The 16,071-nt window shown below is 36.5% G+C and overlaps 1 pseudogene; it reads right to left on the bottom strand.

The window, feature by feature from the left end:
* Positions 1 to 312: 312 nt before the first annotated feature.
* Positions 313 to 15,723, bottom strand: LOC101720571 (sphingosine-1-phosphate lyase 1-like; annotated as a pseudogene).
* Positions 15,724 to 16,071: the final 348 nt, after the last annotated feature.

Here is a 16,071-nt window from a genome sequence, read left to right as displayed (position 1 = left end):
AACATGGTGACCTTAATCCACTACTGCACTACTCTCACTGATAGGTCATCAAGGCAAAAACCAACCAAAACCACCAAAATTATACTGCATCATAATCAAATGGATTTTAACATCCACAAAATATTTCATCAAACAACTGCAGCAAACAAATTTTTTTATGGTTAAATCAATTCCTACAGCTACATTTATAACAAGGGGAGGTTCATTATGCAGTAGAATCCTTCAAGGCCTTCAAATTTAAAACAAAAATGGTAACAAAAGGTGGAGTAAGAATCCTGAGGCTCAGGCTGTCACATGGCCTATTTTTGTGCTCTATGGAGCAAGACCAGATGTCGAAGTTGTGGGTGGCTTGTTCCATACCCAGAGAACCTTCTGAAGGCCCGGAGCCCTATGGAACGGCCCAGAAAAGCCCCAAGCTCTGTGAGATTTTGGAAAACCATTCATCTGGCTGCCCTGGGTTACAGCATCCAAACTGTGCAAGCTATCCAAGTAGACTGAGGAGATTTCCACAACCAGGTTCCTGTCATTGCCTGGGACATGCCATAGATGACAGCCATTCCCGTGACCTTTGCTTTACAATTCTTCATGATTTGGGAGGCAGATTCCCTGATGTCCTTTAAGAACTGGATTGCTACTCGCTTCCAGGTATATACTAATGTGATGCAGATATGAATACTGGGTGAGAACTGCAACTGGTTCAAGTTCCACCCCTTAGCAGCCATCAAGTCTGATAGCCGGTAGATGTCAAAATCATGGGAGCCCAGAGAAATGACTGACAACTGAGGACCCCCCAAAATGAAGATGTCTTTGATATTTTCCAGTTCAGATCAGAGGAAGTGAGCAGTTTTGATTATCTGTTTGGTGGCTTCAACATAGCGTTCTCACTGAAGTGTATCAAGGTGGCCTAACAGGCTGCAATGATGCCACCAGGCAGTGAACCTGCAATGCTTGCGGAAGCTTAGATGCCACCTGGCCAATCTATGGTAATGAAGAACTGGCACTTTCTGTATTTCTTGTTACTGTGCAACATCACAGATGAGCCTTTGGGAGCGTAGCCATACTTCTGGGTATCAGCCAAAATGCTGGTCACACCTTCTACCCAGAAATTGAATGCTTTCTACAGTGGGTATCCTGCTTTCTCCATAAAGATGGTGAAGAAACCCCTCATACAAGCATCTACATGAAGAGGTATTTTGTATTTGATGGCCAGTTTGGCCACTTCTGGGATAGGATCTATCACACCATGAGGAAACTGTGATGCAGAGCAGGAGATCATAGCAGTGTTCTTGGAGATGGCTCTTCTTATTGCCTGCATATCCACCTCCATCATCTTGATCAGTGGGACATGCACCATCTTCATCCCAAAATAACTGGCTGCTTTGTCAAATGCAGCATGGGCACTTATGGGAACCACCATTTTGGGAGTTTCGATCCCCTTCTCTCACTCCAGGTCCCCATAAGCTTTTCAGGCAATCAGGATGCTTTCTGTCATCCCGGAAGTCACCTAAAATAAAAGAGATGCCATGTAAAGTGGTGAGTTAGCGACAAATATCAGCATGTACTATCTGTCTTGATCTTGACAATGAGAAAACAAATTCTTTTTAAAAAAAATTTATATATATATATATATATATATATATATATATATATATAGGTACATTTTAGGTATAAAATACATTTACATTTATCATTGGGTGTTTGTACCAGAACATGATGTATCTTAGTTTTTATTTTTTCTCCCATTACCTGTGCACACTTTGGCCCCTCCACCCTTCCCTATTTACAGAGTTTGATTCCATTTTCTTTTCTTTCTCACAATTTTTCCTTTCCCTTCTTAGCTTTCCCCTCCCCCCCCCACCATCCCCTAACCCTTGGACCTTTTCTTATTTCAAATTATCAATTATTCATTTTAATCGTTTTCATCCTTATTTACACTTTCAATTTCTCACACTAGAGAAACTATTCGGTATTTACACATGTGTGTCCTATTTATTTCACTTAACAGTATGGCCTCAATATGCATCCATTTATCTATAAATGTCTCTAGTTTCTCATTCTTTATGGCTGAGTAGTACTCCATTTTAGAGAAAAACCACTTCTCCTTTATCCAGTTTCCAGTTGATGGGCACTTGGGCTGCTTCCAAGCTTTAGCTATTACAAACTGTGCTGCTATAAATATAGGTGCACATATATTGCTGTGGTATGATTCTTTTAATTCTTTGGGGAAGATTCCCAGTAGGGGACTAGCTGGGTCAAATGGGACCTCTAGTCCTAGCTCTTTGAGGTATCTCCATAATGATTTCCACAGTGGTTGCACCAGTTTGCACTCCCACCAACAACGGAGAAGGGTTCCTTTCTCTCCACACCCCTGCCAGCATTTGTTATTTGTTGATTTCTTGATAGCTCCCAATCTTTGTGGGGTGAGGTGGAATCTTGTTTTCATTTGCATCTCTTGAACAATCAGTGATGTTGAACATTTTTTCATATATTTAATTGCTGTTTTTACTTCTTTGTCTGAGAAATGTCTGTTCATTTCAGATGCCCATTTTTGAATTGGGTCTTTGAATTTGGGGGGTCTGAGTTTTTTCAGTTCTTTGTACATTCTCAATAGTAGACCTTTGTCTGAGGTACAGCTGCTAAATATTTCTTCCCACATTGTAGGTTCTCTCTTAGCTCTGTTGGCAGTTTCTTTTGCAGTGCAGAAGCTTTTTAATACAGTGAGATCCCAGTTGTTAATTCTTTGTGCTAGCTCTCATGCTAATGAAGATTTGTTCATAAAGTCTTTTCCTATGCCAATGTCAAGAGTTCTACTTAACTTATCTTCCAGCAAGTTCAGTGTTTCTTTTTTAATATTTAGATCTTTAATCCACTTCGATCTTACTTTAGTGCGTGGTGATAGGTATGGGTCTAGTTTTAATCTTTGGCAAGTTGAAATCCAGTTTTTCCAACACCATCTATTAAATAGGCTATCTTTCCTCCAATGAGGGTGGTTAGCTCCTTTGTCAAAGATGAGGTGGCTGAGTATGTCTGGAGTTGTTTCTGCATCTTCTAATCTATTCCACTGATCCTCAGGTCTGTTTCTTTGCCAGGACCATGATGTTTCTATCACAGTAGCTTTGTAGTATAGTTTCAACTTGGGGATTGTGATACCCCCAGCCACGTCTCTGTTGCCTAGAATTACTTTTGCTATTCTAGGTTTCTTCTGCTTCCAAATGAATTTTTGCATTGTTTTCTCTAGTTCTGTGAAGTATATTGTTGGAATTTCAATTGGTATTGCATTGAATCTATATAGTAGTCTTGGAAGTATGGCAATTTTCACTCTATTGATTCTTCCTACCCAGGAACAAGGGATATCTTTCCATTTTCTTATATCCTCTTTGATCTCCTTTTTCAGAGAGCTGTAGTTTTCAGTGTAGAGGTCTTTTGCTTCCTTTGTTAGGTTGATTCTTAGATATTTCATTTTTTTAGATGGTATTGTAAAAGGAATTATTTCCCGTATTTCTCTCTCAATGGGTCTGCTATTTGCTTATAAGAAGGCTACTGTTTTTTGAGTGTTGACCTTGTATCCAGCTACTCTACTCAATCTTTCAATTAGGTCTAGGAGACTTTTGACTGAGTTTTTTGGGTCTTCTATGTAAAGTATCATATTTGCAGCAAATAATGGCAGTTTCACTTCTTTTCCTATCTTTATTCCTTTTATTTCTTTCTCTTTGCTAATTGCTATGGCCAACATTTCCAGAAAAATATTGAACAGGAGTGGTGATAGTGGGCATCCTTGTCTTGTTCCTGATTTTAGCCTGAAAGTTTTAAGGTTTTGACCATTTAGTATGATGTTGGCTGTTGGATTTTCATAGATAGCCTTAATCAGGTTGAGATAAAGCCCTTCTATTCCAATTTTCTGTAGCTTTTTTTATCATGAATGGGTGTTGGATTTTGTCAAATGCTTTTTCTGCATCTGTTGAGATGATCATGTGGTTTTTGTCCTTGACTCTGTTAATATAGTGTATTACATTTATTGATTTACAAATGTTGAACAGTCCTTGCATCCCTGGGATAAATCCAACTTGGTCAGGGTGTATGATCTTCTTGATGACCCTCTCTATTCTGTTTGCCAGTATCTTGTTGAGGATTTTTGCATCTATGTTCATTAGGAAGATTGGTCTGTAGTTCTCTTTTTGGGTTGGGTCTTTCCCTGGTTTTGGGATCAAAGTAACACTTGCTTCCAGGAATGAATTTGGAAGACTTGTTTCCCTTTCAATTTCCTTGATGAGTTCAAAGAGTAATGGCGATAGTTCTTATTTAAATGTCTTGTAGAATTCAGCAGTGAAGCCATCAGGACTTGGGCTTTTCTTTGTTGGTAAGTTTTTTATTACATTTTCAATTTCACTCATTGATATTGGGGTGAATTTCTATATCTTCTTCATTTAATTTTGGCATTTTGTATGCATCTAGGAATCTGTCCATTTCTTCTGTGTTTTCCATTTTATTAGAGCACAGGTTCTCAAAGTAGGTGATGATTCTTTGAATTTCTGCTGAATTTGTTGTGGCTTCACCTTTTTCATTCTTAATTGCATGGATTTGAGTCTTTTCTTTACTTTTTTCGATAATATTGGCTAAAGTTTTATCAATTTTATTTATTCTTTCAAAAAACCAACTCTTTGATTCATTGATTTTTTGAATTGTTCTCTTAGTCTCCATTGCATTGATTTCTGCTCGGATCTTTATAATTTCCTTTCTTGTACAAGCTTTGGGTTTGTTATGCTCCTCTTTTTCTAGGAGCTTGAGGTTCTGCCTTAGGTTATTTAACTGAGTTCTCTCTGTTGTCCTAATATGGACATTCACTGCTATGAATTTCCCACGTAGAACTGCTTTCATTGTGTCCCACAGATTCCTGTATGTTACACTGGCATTATCATTTACTTGTAGAAACTGTCTAATTTCTTCTTTAATTTCCTCTGTCACCCATTGGTTGTTCAGGAGGGTGTTGTTCAATTTCCATGTATTTGTGGGAGTTTTGCGGTTTCTTATGTTATTGATCTCCAATTGTATTGCACTGATAATATATAGGGGATAACTTCGATTCTTTCAGATTTACTTAGATATGTCCTGTGAGCTATCATGTGATCTATTTTGGAGAATGACCTGTGTGCAGCTGAAAAGAATGTGTATTCTGATTTTGTGGGGTGGAACACTGTAAACATCTATTAAGTCCATTTGTTCAGTAGCTTGGTTCATTTCTAGAATTTCATTGTTAATTTTTTTTCTAGTTGATCTGTCTATTTGTGATAGAGGTGTGTTGAGGTCCCCCACTATAATGGTATTAGTGCTTATTTGGTTTTTCCTGTCCACTGACATTTGTTTTGTATAGTTGGGGGCATTTGTATTTGGGGCATATATACTTAGGATTGTCATTTCTTCCTCTTGGACTGTTCCCTTCACAAGGATGTAGTGACCATCTTTGTTTCTCTTAATTAGTTTTGCTTTGAAATCTACTTTGTCTGTGAATAAAATTGCTATGCCTGCTTTTTTCTGGGTTCCTGTTGTGTGGAGAACTGTTTTCCATCCTTTTACTTTCAGTCTATGGATTTCCTTTTGAGTTAGGTGTGTTTCTTGTATACAGCATATTGCTGGGTTTTGCTTCCTAATCTATTCTGCCAGTCTATTTCTTTTGATTGGTGAATTGAGACCATTAGCATTGATAGTTATAATTGACAGGTATTGACTCATCCTTGTCATGATGTTTTACTGTTGCTGGCTCTTTTATTTGTTATTTTCCCCCCTTTTGCTTTATTGTCTTACCTTGCATGGTGCCTTCTCTCTGCTGGGCCTCATGGAGTTGTGACCTTCATTGTCTTTTTCTAGGATATTGCTTAAAATTGTTTGGAGTGCTGGTTTGGGGCTCATGAAATTTCTCAGGTGTTCTTTGTCCCGAAAGTGTCTAATTTCCCCATCAATTTTGAAAGATAATTTTGCCAGATACAACAGTCTAGGTTGGAAGTTATTTTCTTTTAGGGCTTGAAATACTTCAGTCCAGGCTCTCCTTGATTTGAGGGTTTGTGTTGAGAAGTCTGCTGTGATTCTGATGGGCTTTCCTTTGTAGGTGATTTGTTTCTTTTCTCTAACTGCCTGTAGTATTTTGTTCTTCTGTTGGGTTTCTGGGATCTTGACTATTATATGTCTAGGTGTAGATTTTTTTTGGTCATGGCTGGGTGGAGTTCTATATGCCTCACTTATCTGTATGCCCAATTCTCTACCTCTGTCTGGGAAGTTTTCTACTATTACTTCTGTGAACAGTTTTTTTTTATGTCAGTTGTACTTTTTCCTGTTTTTTTGTGGACTCCTATGAGTCTTATGTTATTCTTCTTTGCATCATGTAGCAGCTGTTGGATTGATTTCTCATGGTCCCTTACTATCTTTAAGAAATCTCTGTTTTCATGATCCTTAATCACAATCCTGTCTTCTATATCTGATATTCTGTCTTCAGATTCTCTTAGTCTGCTCTGCATGCTTTCAATGGAGTTTTTCATCTCTTGAATATCCGTTTTAATCTGTTTCATGGATTCCATTTCTTTCTTATGTTGGGCGATCATGGTTTCCATTTCTTTCTTATGCTGGGCATTCGTGGCTTCCAGCATGTTTCTGATCTCATCTATTTTCTTATCTATTTCTTCTCTAGAGCTTCTAATCATGTCTTTCATTCTGCTCACCAAGTCTGTATTTATCTGGGAGATTATTTCTGCTTTGAATTTTTCTAGAGCCTCATTCATCTGCTTTGTTACTTCCTGTGCTATCAGTTCAGGGTGTCCAAGTGGTTGCTTGTCAGACTTTCCACCTCATTTCCCCCAGAATTTCCTTTTTGTGGCATGGAAGCCTGTGCTTGTGCCTTGCTTAAGTGTCTTCTCATTTTTGTTTTTGGTACTGTCCTTGGTTTAATTTCTGGGTTGCTATTTCAAAATTGCTTAATGTAGGTATCATTATTGCTTGTGTTTAGAACCCTTGTGGAATGATTGCTTTTCAGAAGTGTCTTCTAGGTATAGCTTGTGTTTGGCTATTTTATTTTCCTTATACCAGGTAGGAAAATGACTCTGAGGCTATTTTGTTTTCCTTATTCCAGGAAGGAAAACTAATTAGATCAATCACAACATGTTAGCCCAAAAGACATAGTCAGCAATACCATAGCATCAAGCACAACTTAGAAAATGACAATTTGTGGTAGTTATTAATCTATCACTTTTAACTATGTGAGTCAAATTAAACCTGAGGACCAACCCAACATAAATTTATAATGAATATCCTCTTCGATATAGCATCTTTCCTCTTCAGGGTGGTGAGTTAAAAGGAGTTGGGGAGGGAGGGACAGGTAGAAAGAACAGGTAAGGTTAGCGGTGAGGCCTGAAGACACAGAAAGATCACACAAACTCTAAGAAGTTGCTAAAGGCAAGAGAAAATGGCAGAATGAAAGAACAAAGATGTGAATAGAATCACCTAACAGCAACAGGGAGGCTAGATACCAGATTTACTTTCCTTTAAACCTAATGATAATCAAGAGAAGGAAAAAGAGAAGAAAAAAACAGTAAGGGAGCAATCTGAATTCAGTGCAGAAAGGAACAAATGGGGAGATGGGGAGCAATGTGGGACAGCGAGAGAATGAGTGAGAGAGAGGGAAAAAAAGATAAAAGAAAGAAAACAAAGAAAAGAAAAACTTTGAAGAGTAGAGAGAAAGTAAAAATTAAGAATTGAAAATAGGAGAAAAAAATTATTTTTTTCTTTTTTGCAAATAGCACTGGCAATTATGGGCCTCCTTCAGGGTATATCTCTGCTGTCACAATAGGCAACATAGGAATCCCGGTGCATATAAGCATCAGTGAGTCTCAGCAAGCCAGCAGCAGACCAAGTACAGTGGCCTGATGTGCCTTTATTGTAGAGGTTCTCTTTACTTTTCTGCTGAGCTTCAGTTTTCTTCCAGAAGCCTGAGAAGCCCTCTTTCTGTTACTAACTTCTGCTCTATCTTGTGGCACTCAGGACAAGGGTCTTTATAATCTCCTGTGCCTCTGTAACGGGGGGGGGGGGGATTGGGCCTTGAAAGGCACCCGCGGGGCTAAGCAGACTTCACCGTAGCGTGGGCGGGGCGCGGGAAGGCCGCGTAGCTTCAAGCTGCTCCTCTCACCTAGCTGGTCCAGCTTTGAGCAAACAAATTCTTATAATCACTTCAAAGAACTTTTTCCAAACTAGGTTATATTTTGAGTGATAGAGCATGTCTTAAGCAATACAAATAATTGAAATAATTTCTTATAACTTATCAGATAATAATGCAAAAAAAGTAGAAAACAATAGCAAGAGAAACTACAGAATGTATACAAACATAAAACGATTGAACAATTTCATTTCAATGATAACGAGGTCATTGAAAAATTCAAGAAAAAAATAAAAAATCCCTACGATGAATTAAAATTCATAACACAACACAATAATATCTTTGGGATAAAGTTAAAGCAGTTATAAGATAGAAGTTTATGGCTACAAGTGTCTAAATCAAAGTATTAGACAGAACTCATATACTCTTAAGAAACATAGAATGACTTAGAAAAACAAGAACAAGCCAAGTCTAGAACTGATAGGAGAAATGAAACAAAGTTCAGAGCTGATCTCAATGGAATACATATGAAATGATCAGTGCAAAGTGTCAGCAGAACAGAATTGGTTCTTTGGAATGGTATATAAGATTTATAAAGCCTTATACAAACTAACGAAAAGAAAGAAAATTGAAGTCAGTAGAATTAGAGATGAAAAAAATATTACAACAGAAAAAAATGAAATCCATAGAATCATGTGAAGACTATTTGAAAACTTATTTTCCCATAAATGAGAGACTATAGAAGAAATGGGTACATTTCTATACATATATGACCAAGAAAAATTGAACCAATTAGGTATAAAAATTTAAATGGATCAATAATGACTAATGAAATTGAAGCAGCAATAAGCTTCTCAACAATGAAAAGCCCAGGTTCAGATGGATTCACTGCTAGATTTTAAAGAAAAGCAAACAGCAATGCTCCTCAAATGAGCCCATGAAATAGAAAGAAATAGAACATTGCCAACTTGTTTTGCAAGGCAAATATCAAGTTGATCCTAAAACCAGATAAGAACACAAAAATACAGAAGGTTATAGACCAGTAACTTGAGTGAATATAGAAACACATATAATTAATACAACATTTAGATATTAAATTGACCTATAATATTAAAAAATCAAGTTGATCTAATTTCTTGGTTTCAAAGATAGTTCAACATATGTCAGTCAAGAAATATAAAACGCCATGCGCATCAAATCAAGCATAAAAATCAAGTGATCATCTGCACTGACAAACAAAGTTGCTTTGATAAAACTCAACATATTTTCAAGATAAAAGCCATGAATAAACCCATTAGGGAAGGATGATAGCTCAACATAACAACATGACTATCACAAATGTCATAATCAATGGGGTAAACTTGAAGGCATGTACACAAAAAATCAGGAGAGAAACAAGGTTAATCACTCTGACTACTTCAGTTAGGTACTTGATAATTTAGCCAGAACAATTATTTCAAGAAAAAGACATAAAAGATTTACAAATAGGAAAGAAAGAACTCAGATTATCCTTATTTGCAAATGATATGATCCTATTCATAGGATACCCTGAAAACTCCACTAACCGACTGTTACATATGATAAATGTATTCTATAAAGAAACAGGACCCAGTGTCAATGTTAAAATATCAATTGTTTTCTTATACACCAATAATGAATCAGCTGAGAAATAAATTAGAAAAACAGTTCCATTCACAGTACATTTTTAAAAACCTAGGAATCAATCTAAGAAGGTGAAATATCTCTCAAATTAAAGTCATGAAACACAGATGAAAGAAATTGAAGAAAACACTGGAAGATCAATTCTTCCCATGTTAATTGACTAGAAAAATTAATATTATTAAAATGGACATATTTCCAATAATGATTTACAAATTCAATGAAATTCTCAATAAAATACCAAACAGAACTTCAAATTACTGGGGAAACAATCTAAAATTCATATGGAAACATGGAAGATGCAAGCTAGGCAATGATGTCATAGACAAAAAGAATGATAGAGGCATCACAATATCCAAAATATACTACAAAATATATCACAAAAAGATAGCAATAGAAACAGCATGGTGCTGGAACAAACATAGACACATGGATCAGTGTCATAGAATAAAGGAGACAGAAACAAACACACTGCTGCCACCTAATTCTTGACAATCAAAACATATCTGGTGAGGGAGCCGGGGATTTAGCTTAGTGGTTTCGCCGCCTGCTGCGCAAGAGCAAGGACCCGAGTTCGATCCCCAGTACAAAAAAAAAAACAAAAAAAAAACATATCTTGCGAGCCAGACATGGCGCTGTTTGCCTGTAATCCCAGTACTTGGGTAGCTGAGGAAATAAGATTAAGAGTTCAAAGTCAGTCAGAACAACATAGTGAGGTATTTCTCAAAATGCAAAGCACAACAGAAAACAAAAACAAAAGAACACACATTGGAGAAAAGACAACTTATATAACAAATGGTGCTGGGAAAATTAGATATCCATATGCAGAAGAAAAGAAAACAATAACTTTATTTCTCACCTTGTAAAAAATCAATTCACTAAATTTTTGACTTTTATTAGTACATGTTTGAAGTACATAATGATTATGATCACAGTATAGAATTGGTACATGTACATAACACATTTCAATTCATTTTCCCCTTTCCTCCACTCTGTCCTTTAAATCAACCAATAACAAATGCTGGTAAGGCTGTGGTAAGAAAGGAAGTCTTCTCTCCATTGTTGGTGGGACTGTAAACTGATACAATCACTGTGGAAATCTGCATGGAGGTTCCTCAAAACACTAAAAATAGAAATTCCATTTGGCTCAGCTTTTCTCCCATTAGATAGCTTCCCAAAAGAGCTAAAGACATCATACCACAGTCATGTATGCATACCCATATTTATAGCAGCACAATTTGTAATAGCTAAGTCTTGGAAACAGCCTATATGTCCATTGACAGGTGAATGGATAAATAAAATGTGATATTTTTACACATTGGAGTACTACCCTGCTTAAAGAAGGATAAACTTTAGTCCTTTGTAAGTAAATGAATGTACCTTGAGATCTTGATGTTATGTGAAGTAACTCAGACAAACAAGCTTAAATATTGCATGGTTTCTTTTATATGAAAAACTTTCTCTCTCTCCATATACATTATATATATATGACATATATACATATATGACACACACACACACATATATATGACAGATAATAGGAAAAAAACAGAAGGAAAACAAAAGGTTTGTAATCCAGTGTGGGTGTACCTTGACAGTACAATTTTCTTACAGGTTTTATATGTTTTTGGACTTATTAGTCTGATTTTCAATCCGTATATATGTTAATTAATATTATAAAATCTTATAAGATAAATAAATGAATCTGATGCTGGAAAAATAAAAGTGGGCTTGGTGGAGGGGGAAAAAGAAAGGAATTGAAACATGTTATGCACATTAAATTCAAAATACTCTATGAATACCAGAATATGTATGAATTGTAGCATATCTGTGAATTGTGGCACAATTCATGTCTCAGATACTTTCTCGTAGCTGAGACAAAATACCTGAAACCCAAAGTTAAAAGGGGAAAGGTTTATTTAGTTCACAGTTTTTAGAGGTTTCAATGCATAAGTGGTTGACTCCAAGGCACGGTGGCATGGCAGACAGGCATCAGAGTGGAGAAACATTTCATGGTAGGCAGAAGGTAGCAAAGCCAGCAAGTGGTAAGACAAGCCTCTTTCTGTTCCTTATATTGTATCCAGGTTACTGGGGATAAGGGTGGTGCCAAATCAATCAATGCACTGATTTAGTAACCACATACCTTTAATCTCAGCATCACACATTCTAGATTAGCTACCTCTGAAAAATCCCCTTCAATGATCACATGAGGCTTTGGGGGGACATCTAGACCCAACCCAAAACATTCCGCCTCTGACTCTTCAAAGACTCATGTACATTCCTTTATGCAAAAGGCATTTAGTCCATCTCTAAGAGTTGCCAAAGTCCTAACAGTTTCAGCATTTCTGAAAAGTCCAAGTCCTAAGTGTCCTTTGAGGTTTAAGTCAAATTCTTATCTGCAAGCTCCTGTACAAGTGAAAAGAAAGTTAAACACTTCCAACATTCAATGCCACAAGATAGATGTTATCATTCCAAAAAGTAAAAGTAAGGGAATATAAATGAATGGGACTAAACAAGTCCAAAATCCAGCAGGGCATACATTAAGTCTTGTATTTCCATGTCCAATAACCAAGACAACCTGGAGCAAGTTGTGAACTTCAAAGGGCTTGGGTGGCTCCACCCCCACTTGTAGTTCCCAGGGCTTTTCCCTTGGGCTGGCTCTGTTATCTACTTGCAGTTTTCCTCAGAAAATCCATGTTCCTGGCTTCTCCAAACTTTGTGGCTCTTCAGTGCATCTTCAACTTCACACTCACAAATTTATACACTACCCTCTCGGGCACACTGTCTGGCCTCCCAGGCCTTCTTCTGAAATCTGGTTGGAAACCTTCTTAACTCCACAACTGTTGCATTTTGAATGCATCTAAAACCAGCATCATGTGGATGATGCAAAAGTCTGCTGCCAGCTGGAGCAGTAGCCAGGCTTCCTTCTTTCTGGCTGTAGGAGCCGAAAACCTATAAACCAAACCCTGAAGAACAACTTCCATGGGCCACCTTCATTGTGGAACATGGTACTCTGGGGCTCTCTTCTCAAAGCAGTCTTTCACCTTTGTAACTCTGAGACTGCAAAGGCTGGAGTCCTGTTGGTTCTTGTGGTGTCCTCAGGCTGTCTTTCCTGTTGTCTTCTGAAATACTCTGCTTTTTTAAACTAGTCTTTTCAGTGACAAATTTCTCCTCTCTTCCATGTTTGCAGGCCAAAATGCTACTAGGGCTTTCTTTCAGAATGTTTTAAATGATTCTGCTGGCCATTTTGCTCTTGATCCTTAACATAAATCTGGCTAAAAGCCCCCAACAGTAGCCATGCCACTGCCTAAACCTTAGACTGCCTTGAAATTTCTTCAAGATTACTTAGTACCCTTCCCTTAATCTTAATCTCAGGCAGTCTCTTGACAAGAGCAAAATGCAGACAAATGTTCCAACAAGGTATAACACACATTGTCTGGAGTCTAACAACCACTGCAGTCCTTCCCAGCAGAAACCTCCCGAGCTTGGTCTTTACCAGCAGGATTTCTATCAGCCTTCTGGTCTGAGCTCTAACCAGAATCTTCAATCAAGTAGAGCCTAAGGCATTCCAGCTCTACTTTGTCAGCTGCCATATCTGAATCTTTCCAAACTCTTCCCACAAGCCAATACTAAAGGCTCTGAACCACTTGGTCATGGATAGTCACAGCAACAACCCTACTCTCGGTACCAGATTCTGTGTTAGTCATTTTTCTTGTTCCCGGGAGAAAATACTCAACACTCACAAATTAAGGGAGGAAAGGTTTATTTAGCTCACAGTTTGTAGAGGTTTCTGTCCATAATTGGCTGGCTCCAAGGCAGGGTGGCATAGCAGAGAGACATCATCAAGAAGAACCAGTTAATGGGCAGAAAGTAGCAAAGTAAGCAAGGGGCAAAATGAGTGTCTTTCTGTCCCTCATATTGTATCCAGACTATCAGGATTAGGGCAGTACCAAACCAATCAGTGGACTGATTTAATAATCACATACTCTAGATTCAGCCATTTCTGAAAAAGACCCACCTATGACTGGATGAGGCTTTGGGGGGACATCTACACCCAAACCGTAACAATTCACAATAGCAAAGATGTGGAACTATCCTAGGTGCCTATCAATAGATGAATAATAAAGAAAATGTGGTGTATATGCACAATTGTTATTCTATCATAAGAAAGAACAAAATTATTTCATATGCAAGATAATGGATATCACTGTAGATTATCCTGTTGGCAAATTTAGCAAGAAACAGAAATATAAATATTACACGGATTTTTTTTTTGGTATATGAAATTTTAAAACAAGAAAAAATCCTAATGTCCATAAAGTCAAAAGGGAGACTATTGTCATAAAAATGGAATTAAATGGATTAAAAAGAAATGGAAAACAGTTGCAAGGGAGGGTAGTAGGGATGATGACTCCCTTAACTTGTGGGTGTTGGCTATGATCAAAATATCTTTCATGCACCTGTTAAGGTTTCATCATGAAAAAATAGCATTTTGTAAAATTAGTATGCACTAATAAAATATTTCCTCTTTCATTTTATGTCCCTGCACTTCTTTTTAACATATTACCATCTTTAAATTGTTAAGTTTAACTCTTATTACTATTTACTTCTACTGAGTCAACAGTGTTTTGTCCATGATATATTCATCTTTTACTCACTTTTCTTTTTTGCAAAATTCTTATTTGAACTATTCAAATTTGATACAAAATTTTATGAAATAATCTTGCAGTTGAATGAATTATTTTTATTTATAAGTGCCATATGCCACAAACATACTCTACAATTAAGTTGTTTCCTTAGCCCCCTACCTTTTAATTTATCAGAATCTATATCATATTTGTACATAAATCTAGTAATATATGGAAAATTTATTCTGTATAGTTCCTTTATGTTTATATGTTTTATTTATTATTGTTACTAACTCTATACATTTTACAAACCAAATATATACTTCAAAATTGTTATTTCACAAAATTTAAGTCTTCTATATTAGCCAGATGTCTTAGTTACTTTTATTGATGCTACGACAAAATACCTGACACCCAAAGTTGAAAGGGGAAAGGTTTATTTTGCTTACAGTTTGTAGTGGTTTCAGTCTATAATGGGCTGGCCCCAAGGCAGGGTGGATGGCAGACAGGCATCACAGAGGAGAAACAACATGACATGTACAAGATAGCAAAAGCAACAAAGGATCTTAACAGCGTTTGTCTTTCTTCCTCTTTTAACTTTTTTTTATTTATTAATTTTATTGGTACGTTTTAGTATACAATAGTATGACATTCATCATTGGGAATTTGTACCTTGACATGATGTACCTTGGTTCTTATTTTTTTTCCATTCCCTTGCTCTCCCTTCAACCCCTCCTACTTAGGGTGGGTAGCACTTATGCTTGTAATCTTAGTGCCCTCTGGCCTAACCCCACCACGAATCAATCACACAGTCTAGATTCAGCTACCTCTGAAAAATCATAAGGTTTTGGAGGGGACATCTAAACACAAGCTACAACACCAGGATTGAAAAATGAAAAGAAATATGTATTTGGAGATTTTATTATTTTAAATTTACTTTATATCATTCCCAATTTTCATTTCTTTCTGTGGAGTCTAATACCATCTGGTACTGTTTCCTTACTAGAAAACTACCCACTCAATTTGTGACTTTATTTTCAGATATAATAAATTGCTTCATGTTTAAAACCATATGATTTCTTACATAATATTTTATAGAATTGTTTTCTAATAAAGTAAAGAAATGGGAAATTGTATTTTGTAATTACCTAATGATGCTACCTGTGCTTTGAAGTTTTTTATGTGTATGAATTATTGCCTAGTGTAAGTACATTCATCATGAAAAGCTTTAGTCTCATTTGAAAGGAAAGTTCTGGGCTCAATTAATCCTTAAATCTGAGAATGTTTTAATTTTACCTCCATGTTTTGAAAGTTGGTTTTCTACATATAATATTCTAGATTTACAAATGTTTTATTTCAACATTTTGAATATGTCATGTTATTTAATTCTCGACTTCTTTTGGTGATTATGTGATGCCAATTTATTATCTTATTGAGGTTTTCTTATAATGTTTTATCTTTTTAACTTACTACTGTTAAGGTTCTCTATGGTTTTTAATTTTTTGAATATGATATATCAGGATGTATTTCCCTTTGTTTTTATCCTCCTTTAAGTCTTTTGAGTTTCTTGGATGTACAGCTAAATTTTTCATTAAGTTTGTCAGTTTTCAGCCATTCTCATTTGAATATTCTTTTCTCTCTATTGTTCTC

Source organism: Heterocephalus glaber, unplaced genomic scaffold (assembly GCF_053883595.1).
Source record: "Heterocephalus glaber isolate CG9 unplaced genomic scaffold, H.glaber_assembly_v1.0 deba00001613, whole genome shotgun sequence".
NCBI lineage: Eukaryota > Metazoa > Chordata > Mammalia > Rodentia > Bathyergidae > Heterocephalus > Heterocephalus glaber.
Note: the sequence above shows the minus strand (reverse complement) of the source record. Positions and strands in the feature narration are given on the sequence as shown.